Below are 21,351 nucleotides of genomic sequence, written 5' to 3'. Positions count from 1 at the left end.
GGGCCCAATTGAGCAAGTTAGGCCATTGGTGGACCACTAGTGGGCTTGGAAAGCCTACCTAGTGTTAGGTTTTGATTGAGGATTGGGCCTTAGTTTTGGATCATACTAGGACAGGGGTAAAATGGTCATTTTACCCCATGCATGGATTAAGGGTTATGGTATGGGCCCTAGTTGCTAATGGGGTATATTGTTTCGGTATTGTTGGTTAGGATGTGGTCAAGGCAACAACTAAGGATTTCTTCAAGAAGCTTCTGCATTCGAGGTGAGTCTTCTCACCATACCAATGGGTCTAAGGAATCAAGGTTGGCCCATTTTATGATAGTTGGTATACTTGTTGTGTAGAGATGTGTGGCATGGTTATGCATTGATATGTGGCAGAGATAGTATGTATGGCTAATTGTAGAGATAACATGTATGGCTAATGGTAGAGATAGCATGTATGGCTAATGGTAGAGATAGCCTGTATGACTAAGGGTAGAGATAGCCTTGTAGCTAATGGTAGAGATAGCTTTATAGCTAACTGATATGTATTATGTGGTAGAGGTAGCTTTATAGTTGATTGATATGTTATGTGGTAGAGGTAGCGTTATAGTTGATTGATATGTATATATGTTAGAGGTAGCTTTTATAGTTTGCATGTTATGTGGTTTTTTTGTGGGGTATGCTCTAAAGAACTCACTAAGCTTCATTCTTACAGGTTTGTTTATGGTTTTAGGTACTTCAGATTCTAAGGGCAATGTGTGATGGCACAGCGTGCACTCTCTCACAAACTTTTTGGGACACTCTGATGTTTGGAATAAAAGTTGTATGCGAATTATGATTTGAAAACAATTCTAACTGGATCTCTTAATGTATGACATCATGTTTGCTTATTCTAAAATGACAATTTTACCTTCAAAATTGGTTCGTTACACATACAGATCTAACATATCATTACAACATAACAACATTCTATATACCAGGGTATAGAACCAATGGGCCATCATTGGTGCCTTCGACCCACGAGTACAATGATGAGACTCACCCCACAGTCTGAATAAATAGCAAAAAAGAACGTTGGTTCAAAAGTCAATTGTACATGTCACCTACACAACAAACAGTGACCTAAACTCAAACTATAACTCAAAATACCCAAAATACCCTAGGTCAAACTTCATCAAAATCTTGGTCAAAGGTTATAATGTCGAAAAGTCAACGAGTCAACTTAGAATGAGTGCGGTCGACGTACGCAGCCACTACGCCCAGTGTAGTGCACCTTTGGTCCGATTACGGTCTCCCAAATAGGTACGCGTAAAGTTCCACTAGGTACGCACAATCGGCTAACCTCCTTTTTCTCTATTAAATGCTTATTTTATTAAGCCACCTCGTCTAAAACTCAAATCTAGTTCCAAATAACATTTTGGGTCATAAAGTTTCCAGTTTATGACTTTCCAATGCTAAAAAGGGTTCAATAACTAAACCCTAACTTAATGAACAAACTAAAACCTCATATCTCATATATGAAGAAATGAAATGGACCAATATCACATTTTTGTGGTTCTAAGCACCTAAAAACATTTGGAAGGACAACCCTTATGGGTTAGAGTAAACCATATTCACGAACACCAAAATTATGGGACTAAATGCATAAAAACCTAAGAACTAGCAAGATCCAAAGAAAACATGCATCAAGATCCGAACTCTATACCTTCAAACAATGCTTGAGGGTAAGATACTTTTGGATCTAAGATGTCTTGAGCTTCCAAGTTGATTCCACTTTTTTCTTCTTCCTTCAAGATCACCAAAAGCACGGTTTCATGCTTAAAATGCTCATATAATGGATTAGGGTTATCAAGGGGCGATTTGGGAGATGGATGCTGATGAGGGAAAAGGTCTTAAAGAGATAATGATGTTTAAATAGGGCTCAAACCCTAAAAATTAGAGTTTGACTCTCAGCCACTTACGCCTGACATAAGTTGAAGTACACCTAGCGTACTAGGCACACACACATTTTTCACTGAAGGAGGTAAGAGACCAATTTGCAAATAAATTTCGTACTAAGGGTATAAATGAAAAATACATGGATCAAGGGTGTTACAGAAAGCTAGTAACATAGTATGTGACAGATAATCTTCCTAATTTTTTTTATTAGGGTTAGCGTTTTTCAGTTGCTCACGACCTCCTTTATTCGCCATTCCATGTTTCGTAATCCTAATTCGCCTTTCCCAAGCATTAGTTGCCATGTCACAATCATTCAACAACACTAATAGAAGATTAGAAAAAAAGATCTTATGGAAACTAACCACCCTCCCCCCCCTCCCCATACATACACCCACCCACCGACATACATCCCTCACGATGGAACCCTAGATCTTTATTATCATTATTTTGCCTTGACTGTTGAGTTTCAAGAAAAAATATAAGTATTATTAAATAATATATATATATATATATATATATATATATATATATATATATATATATATATTTGTTAAATCAAGGCTTCAACCTTATTGTAACATTTTAATAGTTAATTTTTTTCATAAAACATATACTTATAAAAGTTTGGTGTTACTGAGAATTTAATTTTTATTTACAAATAATTAAACAATAGATTTTTTTCTTACAGAAATATGATAAAAAGATAATAATTGGTGTTACTTAGAAGCGACTGATAAGGTTTTTTATTTTTTTTAATACAGTGTGATACATGTTTTTAATATTTGTAACCATGGTTGTTAGGTAACATCATACTATACAAACAATATGATTTGTTTTATGATGTGTTTGAAAACAATAACCAACTAGTCGTGAAACCTATGTATTACATGGGTTAATTAAAAAAAATTATATATAAAAATCTAAATATTTGAGAACATTAAGTTTATAAGAAAAATTAAAAAGAATTAATAAATTATTAAAATTGAAATGTTTTTTTTATATTTTAAATTTAAATAAATAAACAAAATAAATTAATAAGCTTTAATTTGAGAATTTTGAAATTAGAAGGAAAGTTCATTAATGAAATTGATATCAATTTATTATTATATTTATTTTTATTGTAATTATTACATCTACTCTAATAAATGAAGAATTTTTATCACATATTACACTCTCATTCAATTTGTCAAATGTTATTTTATGGTTATTTTGAATTAATTTTTTTCCACATATCATTTTATGGGTTTTTTTTTCTATTTTAATAAGTTTCACATAATATTTAATGTAATAATTACAATAAATATAGTAATAAATGAATATCAATTTCACTAATGAAGTTACATTCTTATTTCAAAATTTTCAAATTAAAACTCATTAGTTTATATTGTTTATTTATTTAAATATAAAAGATAAAAAAATCAATTTTAATAATTTATTATTTTTCTTATGTTCTTATATATCTGATGTTCTTAAATATTTAGATTTTTATATTTAATTTTTTTAATTAACTCATATAATACATGAGTCTTACACCTAGTTAAAATATTATATTAAACTTAATAAAATAAGAAACTCATAAAATGACATGTGGAGAAAAAATTAATTCAAAATAACAAAAAAAAATAGCATTTAACAAATTGAATGATAATGTGACATGTGACAAAAAACACATTCATTTATTAAGGTAGGGGTCGTTTGATAGTTGATGATTGAGAAAGTGCTGATTGAGAAAGGTCTGTCTGAGTAATAAGTTATGACCAAGTAAGAAACTATGCTGTTTGATTATACATCTGACTGAATGTGCTGACTAATGCAAAATGACCATTTTACCCTGATGCTCTTTATAATAATAATAATAATAATAATAATAATAATAATAATAATAATAATAATAATAATAATAATAATAATAATAATAATGTATACAAAAACTTCCAGCATAATAGACATTAAATATAGTATTTTAGAGATTAAAACACAAAAAGCTCTTTAGCTTGTTGGTAAATATCATTATATGTATAGGGTACACTCAAGTTCAATTCTTGTAACCTCCCATTTTACTTGTTTTTATCTAAGGCCAAGGGTATTATTGTAAAGTCTTGCTTTGTTTCTCAATCAGATATTTCTTACCGAATCAGATGGCCAAAGTTGGACAATCAAACACATTTTGCTGACCGAGTCAGCCAAAAACATCTGACTTAACTCGGTCAGATGCATATCAAACGGGACCGTAGTTGGTATTGATATTTATCTAAGGCCAAGGGTATTATTGTAAAGTCTTGCTTTGTTTCTCAATCAGATATTTCTTACCGAATCAGATGGCCAAAGTTGGACAATCAAACACATTTTGCTGACCGAGTCAGCCAAAAACATCTGACTTAACTTGGTCAGATGCATATCAAACGGGACCGTAGTTGGTATTGATATTTATATCAATATTGAAAAAGATAAAAACAAAAAACACGTGACAACTTTGGAATCTAATTGAGTGAAGTTATAAAGTTTTTATTCACAGTCCCATAAACTACACTATTTGAAATAAAGTCCATTAGTATCCGTGTGGCCTATTTTATTATTATTATTAATCATGAGATATATCTATTACATTAGTTCATTTAAAAATATATTAAATATAAAAATTAAAATATTTGATAACTTTGAGTTTATAAAAAAAATAATTAAAAATAATGATTTATTATAATGAAAATGTTTTTTTTTTATCTTTTAAATTGAAACAACTAATTTAAATAAAAAAACTAATGAGCTTTAAATTTGAAAATTTTGAAATTAAAAGGTAAATTTATTAATGAAATTAATATTCATTTATTACTGTATTTATTATAATTATTATTAAATTAAAATATTATGTGAAATTTAATAAAATTTTGGAATCTAATTGAGTGAAGTTATAAAGTTTTTATTCACGGTCCCATAAACTACACTATTTGAAATAAAGTCCATTAGTATCCGTGTGGCCTATTTTATTATTATTATTAATCGTGAGATATATCTATTACATTAGTTCATTTAAAAATATATTAAATATAAAAATTAAAATATTTGATAACTTTGAGTTTATAAAAAAAATAATTAAAAATAATGATTTATTATAATGAAAATGTTTTTTTTTATCTTTTAAATTGAAACAACTAATTTAAATAAAAAAACTAATGAGCTTTAAATTTGAAAATTTTGAAATTAAAAGGTAAATTTATTAATGAAATTAATATTCATTTATTACTGTATTTATTATAATTATTATTAAATTAAAATATTATGTGAAATTTAATAAAATAAAAAAACTCACAAAATAACACGTAGAAAAAAATTTAATTTAAAATAACCACAAAATGATATTAAATTAAAATGTGACAAATGACAAAAAAAAAAAAAAAAAAAAAAAAAAAAAAAAAAAATTATTAGAGAGGAATGAAGAAGGAAAACTACGAAGCCTAATAGAATGATAAATAACAAAATATAATTTTTTTTTTATTAAAATAGAGATTTTTTGTGAAATCTCATTGACAACGAATACGATCTCACTTTTTTTTTCCTCGTGAAATCTCATTCACATAGTTGGTACCATGGTGCTAATTGAAATGATAGTCTTTATGGCCGTGAAACAAAAGGATATTATCGATTAATTATTGAATAAACTTTTGGATGAGACCTATTGCTCATAGCTATTAATTTATTTGATAAAATTGTAGCAAGCCCTCGTGGATATATCATGTTAATACCATGAGTTGTAAATTGTTGAAAATAGTAGCGGATAGTTGATCAAGACCACGTAAGTAGAATTGATCGGAATGATCAACATCAATGAAATTATTTTAAAAGATAGAGATGTTCAGGTTAATTTAAAATCATTTTAATTTTGTAAGATCGTGAGACTAAATCTAAAAATAATTTTAAAATGCAAAAATAAATAAGAAAATCAAAAAATTCTTTTTTTAAATATTATTTTCGGAACTTGAATTAACAAAAAATAAATAAATAAAATAAATCCCGTTTTTTTTTTAAAAAATACGTGAAATATTCTAATAAATATTACAATGACATATTCTAAAAAAATAATTTTAAAATGCAAAATAAATGGAAAAATCTAAAAATTCTTTTTTTAAATATTATTTTTGGAACTTAAACTAACTAAAAAAAATAAAAATAAATAAAAAAAAATCCTTTTTTTTTGAAAAATACGTGAAATATTCTAATACAATATTACATTGTACATATTCTAAAAAATAATTTAAAAATGCAAAATAAATGGAAAAATCTAAAAATTCTTTTTTTAAATATTATTTTCGGAACTTGAATTAACTAAAAAAAATAATAAAAAAATCTCGTTGTTTTGAAAAATACGTAAAATATTCTAATAGAATATTACATTGTACATATTCTAAAAAATAATTTTAAAATGCAAAATAAAAGATAAAATCCAAAATATAGGTGGTTTCAAATGAACCTAACTCTATATATATATATATATATATATATATATATATATATATATATATATATATATATATATATATATATATATATATATATATATATATATATATATATATTCAGGTTTATTTGACACCATTCTAATTTTGTGATACCGTGAGACTAAATCTAAAAATCATTTTAAAATGCAAAATAAATGGAAAAATCCAAAAATTCTTTTTTTTAGTATTATTTTCGGAACTTGAATTAACTAGAAAAAATAAAAAATAATAAAAAAATATAAAAAAAAAAATCCCGTTTTTTTAAAATACGTGAAATATTCTAATAGAATATTACACTAACATATCCAAAAAAATAATTTTAAAATGTAAAATAAATAGAAATATCTAAAAATTCTTTTTTTTTTAAATATTATTTTCGAAACTTGAGTTAACTAAAAAAAATTTAAAAAAATCCGTTTTTTTTTTAAAATACGTGAAATATTCTAATAGAATATTACATTGTACATATTCTAAAAAATAATTTTAAAATGCAAAATAAATGGAAAAATCCAAAAATTCTTTTTTAAATATTATTTTCGGAACTTGAATTAACTAAAAAAATTAAAAAAATAAAAAAAAGTAAAAAAAATGCTTCTCACGGTCTCACAAAATTAGATCGTCTCACATGAACCTAACCCTATATATATATATATATATATATATATATATATATATATATATATATATATATATATATATATATATATATATATATATATATATATATAGGGGAGAGTTCAATTGAGAAAAAAAAAAGTTTAAGAATGGAAGAATCAATCTCAGCTACTCATTTATTTTTGCTAGAATAGTCTTCGTCGTACCAGCGAAAATGGGAAAGGAATAGATATATGTTTTCCAACAAAACATGTTTCCTTAAACAATGCTAAGCATTACTTTAATATATACAAAAAAATTATTTTGTTTTCGTTTTTTTAGTTTTTAAGAAACTATTTTTATCGAAAAATTATTTTAAATATACCAAAATTCATGATTTTTTATTCTCTACAAATAGGCATCCATATTGATATAGTTTTAAAATAATATATATATATATATATATATATATATATATATATATATATATATATATATATATATTATATTTTCAGCTATCGTTATTCATAAGTGAATAAAAATTAATCATGTTTTTTCTATACTACATTCGTTATTCACTTATGAATAAAAACTATGATTAATTTTTTTTTACATTTTAGGTATCATTCATATATAGATATAGCATATACTAAACATAGTATATTCATATTTAAATATTAGACGATTCATTCATTTGTGATTATTACATAGTATATTCACTTAGGAATATTAGATGGTATATTCACTTAGGAATATTAGGTGGCGTATAGGTTGGATCTACCAGCCGAACTCAGCCAGATCCACAGCACTTTCCACATCTCTCAGTTGCGGAAGTGTTTGGTGGACGACTCGGCAGTGGTGCCTTTGGAGGATATTCAGGTCGATGACATTCTGAATTACATCGAGCGGCCTGTGGCAATCCTCGACAGGAAGTCGAAGGATCTGAGAAACAAAAGGGTGGAACTCGTGAAGGTGCAATGGCAGCACCAGAAGGGTTCGGAGTGGACTTGGGAGCCGGTGGAAGAGATGATGGAGCACTACCCCGAGCTGTTTCGGGATCGAGCAGCAGACTTCGAGGATGAAGTCTAAGATAAGTGGGGGAGATTTGTAGCACCTGGTTCCCGGTACGTACTCCTTGCTATTTATTTTCTTAAAATATATATTTTTCCTTGGACTCGGCGAGTTGATGGGACAACTCGCCGAGTAGGAGTGGGACAAGGTACGGGAGTTGGACTCTGGACTCGGCGAGTCGGTCCCCGGACTCGGCGAGTAGGCCCTGGTTGGGCAAAAACCCTAATCTGGGTGTTTGCACCTTATTTAAACACTCTATCTTGGCCTCCTTTGTCCCTAACACTTCCAGAGAGCATTAGAGTGAGACCCTAGCCCCCCCCCCCCATATTGTTCTTAAGAGAGTTTTTGGCCTTGTGAAGGAGGTTGGAGCTTAGAAGAAGAAAGAGGTGGTTGAAGAAGTGCAAGCAAAAGAGTAGATCCGAACTCTACTCAGGGAGAAGCTTCCATTCAGGTAGAAAAGTCTCTACCTTGATCTTTAGATCATTAGTTACCATTTTTGTCCCAAATGGGTGGTTTTCAAGCCTTAAAACACCAAACTCCATGTGTGGTGCTTAATCCGAAAGGACTTCTGATCTGGACTTATTAGATGAATTAGTAGCATAAAGTTCCTATGGTTAAAGTGATCGAGGTTCCCATTGAGTCTATGACCTCTTGAGGAGTTTGGTTTTGACCTTTTGAGCTTATAGGGCCATGCATGCTCGTAAAGTTTGCAACTTTACGTGATAAGCATGCTCAAGGAACATGGATCTACCTTTCAAATATGTTATAACTTGGATTACAGCATACCTCTTCTAAGTTATAGTATATTGTGATTGGATCCTAGCCTTAATATTACATTTGAGTGTTTTGTTATGGACTCTCTTAATATCTAATCTTGTCCTCTTCATTCAGATCTCTTCAAACAACGCTGCTTCTGGCTCTAATCCTAATAGCTCATTTACCGTTATAAACTTGTGTGGGAAAGTCACTTTTGATGGATCCAACTTCAATTGAATGGATCAGAAACATCAGGATGATTACCCGCTACGAGGACAAAGAATATGTCCTTGATAAGGAGCTTAAGGAGATTGATGAGACCATTGCAACTCCTCAGAAGATCACTAACTTCCACGCACATGAAAGGGATGCTACCAAAGTAGCATGCATCATGATATGACTCTTCTATTCAGAAATAGAACAACTATTTCAACAGAGGAAGAACTTTAAGATCAACTCAAGTCTTAAACACTCAAACTTAACTTGTTTATTTCATACGAGCAACCCCCCCCCCCCTCCGAGTCTTCCATGAACTCAATACCAACTCTACCTATCCTTATCTGGTATGCCTTCGGCTTCCTCAGGGGCTACTACTTCCTGGGAAACCTTTGACTAGGATCCCAGAGGAACTAATGGTAACGAGCCAAACGAGATGATCCCCCATTTTTTTATACCTATACATGCATGTATTTGAATAAAATTCAATGACACCCTTAATTTAGCAAACATGCCCCTCTGGCCCTTCACAACAAATGTGAATCCATTTTTTTTTTTATCTCGATTTATAAAAAAGTCTAAAAGTTTCTATATAACCGATCATTTAGTAATTTACCCTTCACAACAAATATTTAACTAAACAAAAAATATTTGAGTTGTTGACAGTTAAAAAAAAAAGATATGCTTTAGAAAACTCAAATTATTTAATAGTTAATATTTTATTGTTTAAGAACAAAGATCTTATTTACGATGTAAACAATTTTCTAAAGTTGCAACTCTAAACCAATTTTTACTTTTTGATGACTATTCATATTTGATATTAACTTTTATATTTAGATGGATTTTTATGTCATAACTCTACGTCAACTAGATCTTTTAAGTGATTTTGTTTTCAAGTTTTTATATCGGCTCCTCCGAGACTAATGTCCGTGTTCCATCCGTAACCTAGGTCCGACCCTGAAGGTGGATAACCAGGGACAGTCGCACAGGAGCCATGTCTCTAAATGGTCCAAAATTCCTAAAATATATGTATAATTATATAGAGAAAAAACAAATTTATCTAAAAAAAAATTAAGATAAATATTTAAAAAAAATAGTATTTTTTGTAATGTTTTGATTATATTTGTGTTTTTTAATATTTATAGTGAATTTTATAATGTTGTGTCTATTTGATTTAATTTTTATTAGATTTATGATTTTAGGGGTTATTTTTTTTCTTTTCCAAGGTCTACTATATTTTTTGACCAACTCTGTGTAAACTTGGAGACCGCTTTGCCAGTGTCGCAATGAGATAACTATAGTTATGACTAAGCACTACACTACTAATATACGCTACCTTCTTCTTAATATCAATATATGATGGATGTGACATTTTTATGTGATGGTACTATTGGTGACCGTGTTTAAATATAAAGTATAGAAGCGTGGAAGAAGGGTAGACAAGAGAAGGTTAACGTTCTCCATAAGTTTATAATAAAAGGCTTGACTTATTAATTAAAAGACTATAGTGCCATGTGTAACCTTGTAAGAAGTGAGTCACGTGACATTTTTTAATCCAACTAAAATTTTGTATTAATGTGTGTGAGTAATTAGTATTATCTAAAGAGTATAGTTACAAATTAAGTTTTTGTTTTTAAAAATGTCTATTTGAAGGGTTAAATTCCTTTATATGTAAAGTGTCGATATTTCTAAGATAAGGGTACAAGCTTATAGATATCGCAACATTAAGACTTAAGGCAAAATGCTATTCTAGCTAGCACACCCAAGTTTGGTTATTTATTCGAATTGGTCATTAATGTAATTTTTTGTGAAATTAGTCATTAAAGTAAAAAATTACCATCTAAATAAGAGAATGAGCGAAATTTTATTCGGACTATGAGTTAGTTGTACTGTTTTTTCCCCCAAAATAGTCTCTATAATAAAATACGAGTTTAGCAGCGGAAGCATTAAAATTTGAATAACATTAGAACCATTTTAACCCACCAATGATCATTTTGCAAAAACATGAAAAAATTAAATCGATTATAGGAAGAAAATAACTACAAACTTTGAAATTTTTGAATCATTTCGAAAGGTTGAAAGTTGATGAAGATGGCAAAAACTCCAAATTAGAAACACTGTAATGTATCCATCAAACAATGATAAACTACTTCAAGATGTTAGTCTTCACTTATAATATATACCTCTTAAGCCATTAAGAACTTATACCAAATAAGTAAGGAGAAGCACACCAAACACGCAATTCTACACTACACCATGCAAGAGAGGAGAACAGAGAAAGAGGACCATGCGCTCGGATTTGGGAGAGAAAAAGAAAAAGGAAAGCATTAGAAAAACTAACTAGTTTTTCTCTCATATGCTTCTTTATATACTTACAAGTGAGTAAAGGGGCTATAGCATCTAACAAGTCAAAGCATGGCACCTTATGACATGTATGTGTGAAATAGGAAAGACAAGAAGCAACCCAACCATAAGCTTTATGTATGTATGATTTAGACTAGGGAATGTCAAAACTAGATTATTTTTTACTCCTTTCATCCAACTAACTAGATACATATTGTAACTAGGTGAACCAATAAGGGTCTAAATTAATTGTACATGACATATATATATATATATATATATATATATATATATATATATATATATATATATATATATATATATATATATATATCATTTGAACATAACTAGTTTTTGTTCTTTTTTATTATTATATCCAAGAAACAATAACTCCCAGTTAGTTGTTAAAATATTATTTTCATTAAATAATAATTTTTCAATTAAATACAAGTGTTGATAATATTTATTAAAAATCAAATTTCTCTAATAAATAACCAATAAGTAGTAACTTTATATTAGTGTGACCCTATAATATCGTATGTCACTAGCAAATATCATTCTATTACTTCTGTACATATGGATCTTTCAGTCTCCTACTTGCACAAGGCTTATCATAGATTGATATTCATAATGGTGAATGTCTAGGAACATTTTACTTCCCTCAATAACACACGAAGAAGAAACTTTTCATCAACATCAAATTCTTAAAAGCTCAAAGCTACAATTGATGTATAAGGTAGGTTTATGAGCTATCCCTTTGTTACGAATATCCTATTGAACACGAGACTTAGGTCACAATTAATCTCATTTAGTGTTCAAAATTAGGTAACGCACTTTAGATTTCTAACTCTCAGCACATAAGAGGAACAAATCCCATCTTAACTACATAAGCCTCTTGTATTAGTTCATATCACACCTGATAATGGCCTTTTTAACTATCTGGTCAGAGAACATCATTTAACCATGTCAAAGAAAAGTGCTCTATACACTCAAGTCCTAATATGCATCTTAGGTATTAATGATACAATGATAGTACCTTTATGAAATATCACTCATGATAACGATCCATGAGGTGATCTTGATGTGGGTCATGTCCAATACTTATTATATGACAATAAACTATGAATCCTTGTTACAAATCTTGTCTACTTTCATCTTATGAGAGTCAACCAATCCAATTCATATTAGTCTTACTTTGAAATTGCTCCCACAATTATGACCGACTATGAACTTTTAGAATAATTTAGATTATTCATGGATTAATTATGTTAATATAGAACACAACCAGTATTGATGTGAAGATCATATCTCTATATATCAAGACAATATAATAGTTGTTGTCATACTATTCTAATATCCAAATACTAAATCCAAATCAAATCCTATTTCTAGAATAACAAAGTCATATAGCTCACACTTGACCTTTCATTCTTACTTTAAAGGAAGGATTCTATTAATTGGGTCTTACTAAATTTAATTTGTGTGAATTCTGTGAATACTATCATCATCATATTTGACTTTATTCTAAATTGGTGCTCTGATATGATTTGGAGTTTCTTAGCTTGATTAATTATACTCTTGAAGTCATAAAAGATTTCTACCTTATCCTTGAATGGAAGGACTCAACTTAGTTTTTCAATGAAATCATTCATCTAATCATATTTGATTGTATCTTCTGAAGTGGAACTGTATTCTTATTTTGTAGTAAATTGTGCAGTTATGTTGTGCTTGAAGCTCATTCCAACAAAACTTATTCTTTATTCATAATGAATTCATAATCTGATTATAATTCATTATTATCTCAATCTGTTTTGCAGGCAACATCTTGTGTATATCATTACATAAATATCTTCTTCTAAACTAACTATCTCACATATATTCTCTTAGTTCTTCTTAAGTACTCTTACACTGTCCTTATAGTCATCTAATGACTTGTATCTTGTTGGTATCTTATGATATGTTCATATCATAATCATATACCTTGTCTTGTGCATAATCTTACATAAATGATGGATTCATTTGTCAAATCAAATAGAATACTAGTCATTATATCTAGCTCAACCCTATGTGTTAGGTCCTCTTGAGGCAAACTCAATATGCTGCCATGTGGAAATTCCAAGAGTCCTCCAAAGGAACCTTGTATCTTGATATCTTTCAAGATATTGTCAACATATGCATAAATATTTAAATCTTTTAACATTCATTTTTATCTATCACCATAGATTTTACATTATAATAATGTATCTTGTCATTATTAAGTCTTTCATCTTAGAGATACTTTTCGAGTGAAGGCGAAAATCCTTCCATCGTTAGAATGTGGTTTCCCATGATTAAGTATGTCTTGTTCATACAAGATTAGGAATATCACTATTTCTCCCACTAGTTCTTAGTAAACTGTAACATCCCAAAAATATAAGCCAAAAATTTCGTTTTTGAAATTATTTAACAAACATAATATTATCATCATAAAATCAAATCATCAAACGTATATCTGAAAATCTCATAGAATTTGTCAACATATAACTGTTTCATATTAAATATTAGAGTAAACTCCCAGGCTAATAGAAACTGTGTGTGTGTGTCATGCCTTCAACTCGAGCCCTTCCCTTTGCTAGCTGAAGTACCTGAAACCAAAACTGAAACTGTAAGTACGAAGCTTAGTGAGCTCCCCCAAACTACCACATACCATACACATATATTATGAAACTAGGAGATACGGGCCCCGTCCACACTCCACTAACTAGGAGATACGGGCCCCACCTACACTTCGCTAACTCTGAGATACGGACCCCGCCCACACTCAGCTACTCAAGATATAGGCCCCGCCCACACTCGGCTGCTATGAGATACGGGCCCACCCACACTCAACTAATAGGTAGAGATACAAGTATCACAAAGACAACAAGTATAACTAGATCTACCATTCAGACTTATATCATAATCAAACTCTGCTACCGAGAAATACGGGCCCCGCCTACACTCAGTTAACTGGGAGATACGGGCCCCACCCATACTCAACTACTAATCATAACACACTATAGGCCGACCTTGGTGCCTTAGAACTGTTCCTAATGAAGGGAAACTCACCTCATGGGACTGGCTGCTGAAACTCTAAGTGAGAAATCCCTATCTGCTGCTCCGGCGACTCTCCGACTATAATTTTCATAAATACAACTAGTCAAGAACCGGTAACTGATCTTAGGGTAAAATGACTATTTTACCCCTGGCCAAAGTCAATATCCAGATCAGAGTCAACTTCTAGTTGACACGCCTCGTTGAGTAAGCACGCTAACTCGCCGAGTCCCTATCCCTTCATATGTCCCCCAACTCAACTAAACTCGTCGAGTCTAGCAAGATCTCGACGAGTTCTCCTACAATCATATCATCGGGACAATCTTCAACTCACTCGCCGAGTTCTTCCTTGAACTCGTTGAGTTTATCTTCGTCATGTGAACGTGTCTAGTATGTGACTCACCGAGTTGTATGAACAACTCGTCGAGTCCATCTTCATGGGTTGGGATATGGCCTTGGACTCACCGAGTGCGTTCATACACTCGCCGATTCCTATGGCTTCCAGGTCCATAGTTATGTCCATTTTGCTGCGTCCTTCCTCTGGACTCATCTAAATCCCTTCTAGACTAAACTGGATTCCCTCGAATCATAGAAGGTTGGGAACCAAAACCCCTGACTCGCCGAGTCCCATGAATGACTCGCCGAATCGACTAATATCCATGTCCAAAACTCGGTTTTTATGATGTACAACTCTACTCCATCAGGTAGATATGGACTCCTTAAGTTGATATAACATGTAACGTCATGAACTTTACGTACATGCATGGGACTTTTATGCTCAAAGGACCAAAAATGGGGTTTATTTCATACATGGGATTCTCATGGCCATAAATATGGCATCTTTATGCCATAAGGACCCTCCAAGGTTCCAGATCTGAAGATATATTAACTTGGGGCGTTCAAGTCCCAAGGATCAAGTTCTTGGACCCAAAACTCCATAAAATTACCACAAGGAGATCTAAGAAACTACAAGTCAAGTATGAAGCTTGATTACCAGAAAGTGAGGAGAAAATGATGTTGATCCTGGATCTATTCCTTCCCCTTTGGGTCTTCTATCTTCCACTTCTTGCTCTAACTTCAAAACACAGCAAGAGACACTCAAAACAACCAAGAAAGCTTAAGCTCACTTATGGAGGATTAGGGTTTAATGCTCTGGAGGTGATGGAGGCTGTGGTGGAAGTCTCATAAGATGTTTAAATAGGGTGCAAAGCTTCCAATTAAGGGTTTCACATAGACAAATCCTACTCGTCGAGTCTGTCTTCCGACTCGTCAAGTAGGTCACTTAATCCCCGACCTGAAGTCGATCCTACTCGACGAGTTGAGCCTGCAACTCGCCGAGTCCAAGAGCAAGCTATGATATTTGACTTGAAATTAAATGCGGACGTGAGACCGGGTGTTACATAAACATAAATGCTATCTTCATTTTGATATAAAACATACTTTGTGCTTTCATATTAAAATGATGATTCAAACTTTGATATGTTTGCTTTATATCTACAAATGGATCTTAAGAATTTCACATTTTGTTAGGATAACTTGGATTAAGAAAAACTATAAGCTAAACTATATATATCTCCTCAAGTAGGTGTCTATTAAGAAAAGCGTTTTTTCTTGAAATCTATTTGCCATATCTCAAAATCATAATATATAGTTATGGTAAATAATATCATTTTTTATCTAACCATAGCTACTTGAGAAAAGGCTTTACTATAGTCAATGACATGAGTATGAGTAAAGCCTTTTATAACAAGTCTTGCAAAATGTGTATATATCTCTATGTTTCTTTTCTTTCTAAAAACCACCTACTCCTTCTAGTCTTAGTACATAGAGGAAGATTAATCAACCCCATACTTGATTATTGTGCATGGATTACATCTTAGTGTTCATGAATTGAATTCATTTATCAAGTTTAAAGTCTAACATAGTATTTTGGTAGTTAATGGATTTTCCAGAAGCCATCAAGAACTCATCAATGAGAGATTTCGTATATCTCATATTTTAGATTATCTATACCATATATGCGAACAATTTTTGTTTTTGAATAACTCTTATTTATGTTTGACAATTTCTTGTTAAAACCAGTGACAACTATTGCTACACGAGGCTATGGTTCTTAAAATACTTCAAGTTCCATGTGCCTCCCATTTTCTTTGTTGTTAGAAGCTAGCTTTTTAAATGAGATAAATGAATCTCCCTGCCTTACACAGAGGAGTTATACACTATATATAAGAGGAAAAGTTACAAATACAAACCCTTGAATTAAAAACTAGACAATAATTATTAGACTGGTCTAATATCCCCCCTCAAGCGAAATGGTCGCAGAACGAGGGGTAACATGTGGTGAAACTACTCAAATTGTTGGCGAGGAATACTCTTAGTGAAGGTATTCGTAACTTGAAGGTTGGTTGGAACAAACATAGTTAGAAGTTTGCTAGATGTAACAAGCTCATGAATGAAGTGATAATCGAGGTCAATGTGATTGGCTCGATTCTGAGATACCAGATTCTATTTGAGAAAAAGAGCATTTTGATTGTCACAAAGGAGATTTGGTCGATCAGAGTGTGAAGCTCACATAAGAGATATGTGATCCAGATAATCTCGATAGCTGTGTTAGCCATGGATCGATATTCAGATTCACAACTTGAGCGAGGAACAGTTGGTTGCTTCTTGGCGCTCCAAGATACAAGATCATCCCCAAGGAATATTGATTTCCCATAGGTGGAGGGGCACATGCCAAGACATCTAGCGTAATCAGCATCAAAATACCCAAAATGTCGGTCATTAGGCCTTCAAATCATGAGAGAAAAGGAGATGACATCCTTAACATAACAGATGAGGTGCTTTACGGTCTGAATATGCTTAATAGTAGGGGTTGATAAAAACAGACCGACTTGGTTCACAACATACATAATATAGGTCGAGTGATGGTCAATTACTTAAGAGCACCCACCAACAAGCGATAGTGAGTGAGATTCTCATAAGGAGTACCATCACAAGCAAGCTAATTATTAGGAAAATAGGGGTGGTGATAGGAGTAGACTCAAGGAGACACACAAGAGATGTTGTCATACGCATACTTGGCCTGACAGATAAGCATACCAAAGGGTAGATGAGTCGCCTCGAGCATAAGAAAATAATTCAAGCGGCCAAGATCTTTAATTCTAAACTCAGCAGGGAGTTTTGAAATAAAGGAGAGAATGATGAATTCATCAAACCCCTTGAGAATCAAGTCATCCACATAAACCAATATGTAAAGGATAAATGCATCACATCGAAAGACAAACAAGGAGGGATCAGACCGACTGCAGGAGAAACCATTGGAGACCAAAAAGATACTGAGGTGATGAAACCACGCCTGATGGGCTTGTTTTAAGCCATATATAGCTTCATTAAGTTTGAAAACATGATTCATGAACTAGGAATCTAAGAAGCTAAGTCGTTGCTGCAGATAGAAAGTGTCACTCAATGTGCTATGAAGAAAAAGCTTCATTCTCATCAATTATATGTAAATTCCATCCATTAATTACCAAAAATATTAGAACAACCCGAATTATAGTTGCCTTTACAAAAGGGCTTAAAGTGTGTGTAAAATCAAGGTCGGGAACTTGACTGAAGCTTTGTGTAACGAGGTGGGCCTTGTACCATTCAACTGTGACATCTGCCCTATATTTGGTGTGAAACAACCATTTGCACAATATGATATTTAAGTTGGGAGGATGAGGAACCAATTACTAAGTGAAGTTATGATGTGAAGCCTGCATTTCACAGAAAATGGCATCATACAATTTCGAATCATGCATAGCATAAAATAGGAGGTAGGATCCCGAGTAGTGAATAGGGCCAAGAAGAGACCATGATCCTGAAAATAAGAAAGTTATCCTTATATTGTTGTTTAAAAATGCATGCCTTGGTGCGTGACCATGGGGTTCTCGGTTGGAGGCGGCCTAATATTGGATGGTGATGTTGGGTTAGATTGTTGCAGTGGTATTGGTGCGGCAATGGGTTCATTAACTAGTGAATCTATAGGTGACATATGTACTAAAGTAACAGTTGAGGCAGTGGATTCATCACAAAGAATATAGACGAGTGGTGTTGGTATTGAAATGTGAGCGAACGTCGATGGTGGAGGAGCCAGAGAATCAACCGGGTTTAAAGGAACACCCACAAAAAAAGAGTGCAAATGTAAGCTGGTGAGAGGTGTATCCTTGGTAGAAGAACCAATTGGAAAACACAACTCATCAAACCGAGCATGACGAGTGATAAAAATGCATGACGACACCGGATCAAGGCATTGATAGCCTTTGTATTGCGAGTTGTGCCCAATAAAAACACATGGAATACTTCGCAGAGATAGTTTTTGCTCATAGTAATCATGTAAATAAGGGTATACCCTACACCCAAAGGCTCAAAATTTCTCATTGGAGGGTATTCGTGCAAACATAACTTCAAATGGGATCCTCATGTAGAGCACATTTGAGGGAAGGTGGATGATGATGTGAACGACAGAGCTGAAAGCATGAACCCAATAAGATGCCACAATGTGTCCGTGAAACATCATAGCAAGCCCAGTTTCAACAATGTGGCGATGCATATGTTCAACCCACCCATTTTGTTATGGGGTATACGGGTACGGAATTTGATGAAAAATTCCATCCTTGTTTAATATTGTATTAATATTGTGATTTTAAAAATCCGTACCCCCATCACTTTGAAAACCTTTAATTTTGGAGAAAAATTGATTATGTAAAAATGTAATAAATGTGGCAAAACGAACACGGAAGTCCGACTTGGACTTAAGAGGGTATTACCACTTGAATTGAAAAACATCATCCATAAATGTCACATAATAGTGATATAAGTCAACCAAGGAAATTGGTGACGGGCCCCAAAGGCCACAATACACCAAATCCATCACATGTAAAGCACATTTATTATTATCATCAAATAGTAGATGGTGAGATTTAGTAGGTTGACAAGGTGTGCAAGTAACCAGTTTTGGTAAAATAGAAGAAACAAGAAAATGTCCAAGTTTATTCAAAATATAAATAGTGTCAAATGACAGATGCCCTAATCTAGAGTGCCAAACTTCAAAAGACAGCTGGGATTTGGTCTTAGCAAAAAATGAATAAGCTGTTGGTGAGGATAGGAGCACACAAATTACATAATCACATCTTCTATGAGCTAGAACTTGCTTCGTTGGTCGATCATAAATAGAACAACAAGAATTGGAGAAAATCACATCCACATAGTTTTCATCTGTTAGTTTACTAATAGATAAAATGTGAGGGACCACCAGAATATCACGCAGGCAGATACCATTAGCAAGTGTCAGAGTCCCAATATGTGACACAGGAAGAGAATTACCATTCCAAATTTAACCAAACCATCACCACCATATGGATCGGGATGAGAAACATAACCTGTGAAACATACCATATGATTGGAGGTACCAGAATCAACATACCAATCTGGACCGGAAGCATTCACATGACACTTTGCAAGAAAATCCTTGGCAAGATCAGTTTAATTGGTGGGGGAGGGGATTATGATGCAAAAGTGGTGAGTTGAGCCCACACATCCCCATAATGACCATTTTGGTGACACAATTGGCAATGAGGAGAGTGACGACCATGACCAAAAACACCGCAAACATTCCAACAACCACCACCCTAACCACGACCACCAAAAGAGGAAGGTGCCAATGTAGTTTTAGCTGAGAAAGTCATGATGGTGGTTGGAGGTCCATAGATTGAATGTAGAAATAGTACGTGCCCCTCAGATTGAGCAAGTAAATCAAGGAAGGCATGTGGGGGTATGAAAGGCACGAACGGCTATTGAAAAAGTCTCAAAAGAGCCACCAATAACTTGTGTCTGATTCACCAACCGCATAACCGATAACTGCAAGTTGGTCACAAATAGCCTTAAATTTACGACCCAAATTGAATATAGTTGTGGTACCTTTGGAAATAATAGGAAGTTGGTCACAAATATTTTGAACACACTCCATGGCAGGATTACCATAAGCGGCCTCAAGGGTTTAGGGTTTAGGGGCACCCAAATAGCATGAGCGGTGAAGAGACCCATGACTTCTGAGAAAGCTTCCTCGGTTAGCGAAGCCTAGAGGAGGATAATGACATGTTCATCGAAGATCAACCACTCTACAAGATCCATATTCTCATTCAACTTGTTATCAACCAGAATCTGGGATGGTAGGGCTTCAGAAGAGTCTCAACATGATCTTGAAATAGTTGATAATTAAGAAGTAGGATCATTTGGTTCTTCCATAATAGGTAATTAATGGTGGAGAGATGAATATGGATAAGGTGGAGGATGGTATTCATGAGAATGGGGGTATCTTAGGAGGAGGAGGTGACCATGGTGGAGCAGATAAGCAAGAGAAGACGAGAAGGGTGGGGAAGAAAGAGAGGGCTGGTTATTAAGTGAAAGGAAAGCAATGGGTCAAGCTCTTGATACCATGAGATAAATGAATCTCATTTCCTTACATAGAAGAGTTATATACTATATATAGGAAGGAAAAGTTACAAACACAACCCCTTGAATACATAAAGAATTAAAAATTGAAGAATAACTATTATACTACTCTAATATTTAAAATTCAGCTTTCAGAAGAATACAAAACCTTATTCTTAGTGTGTTTGTATATTATAATCTAAATGAACTTTTAGAATATTCTATGGATATGTAATTAGTATATTTTGGGTCTAGAATATTTAATCTAACGTAGCCTTTAAATCCTTAACACATTAATTAAGATAACGATGGAGCATTTCCATACTAAATCTTATAATGTGTTTTATCTACTTCTTAGTTCGTGTTTGCAATTAAGATACAGGTAATAGTGATTAATGCATTATCCCAAAAAGAT

The sequence above is a fragment of the Lactuca saligna genome, chromosome 9 (genome assembly GCF_052625555.1).
Source record: "Lactuca saligna cultivar CGN05327 chromosome 9, ASM5262555v1, whole genome shotgun sequence".
NCBI lineage: Eukaryota > Viridiplantae > Streptophyta > Magnoliopsida > Asterales > Asteraceae > Lactuca > Lactuca saligna.
Note: the sequence above shows the minus strand (reverse complement) of the source record.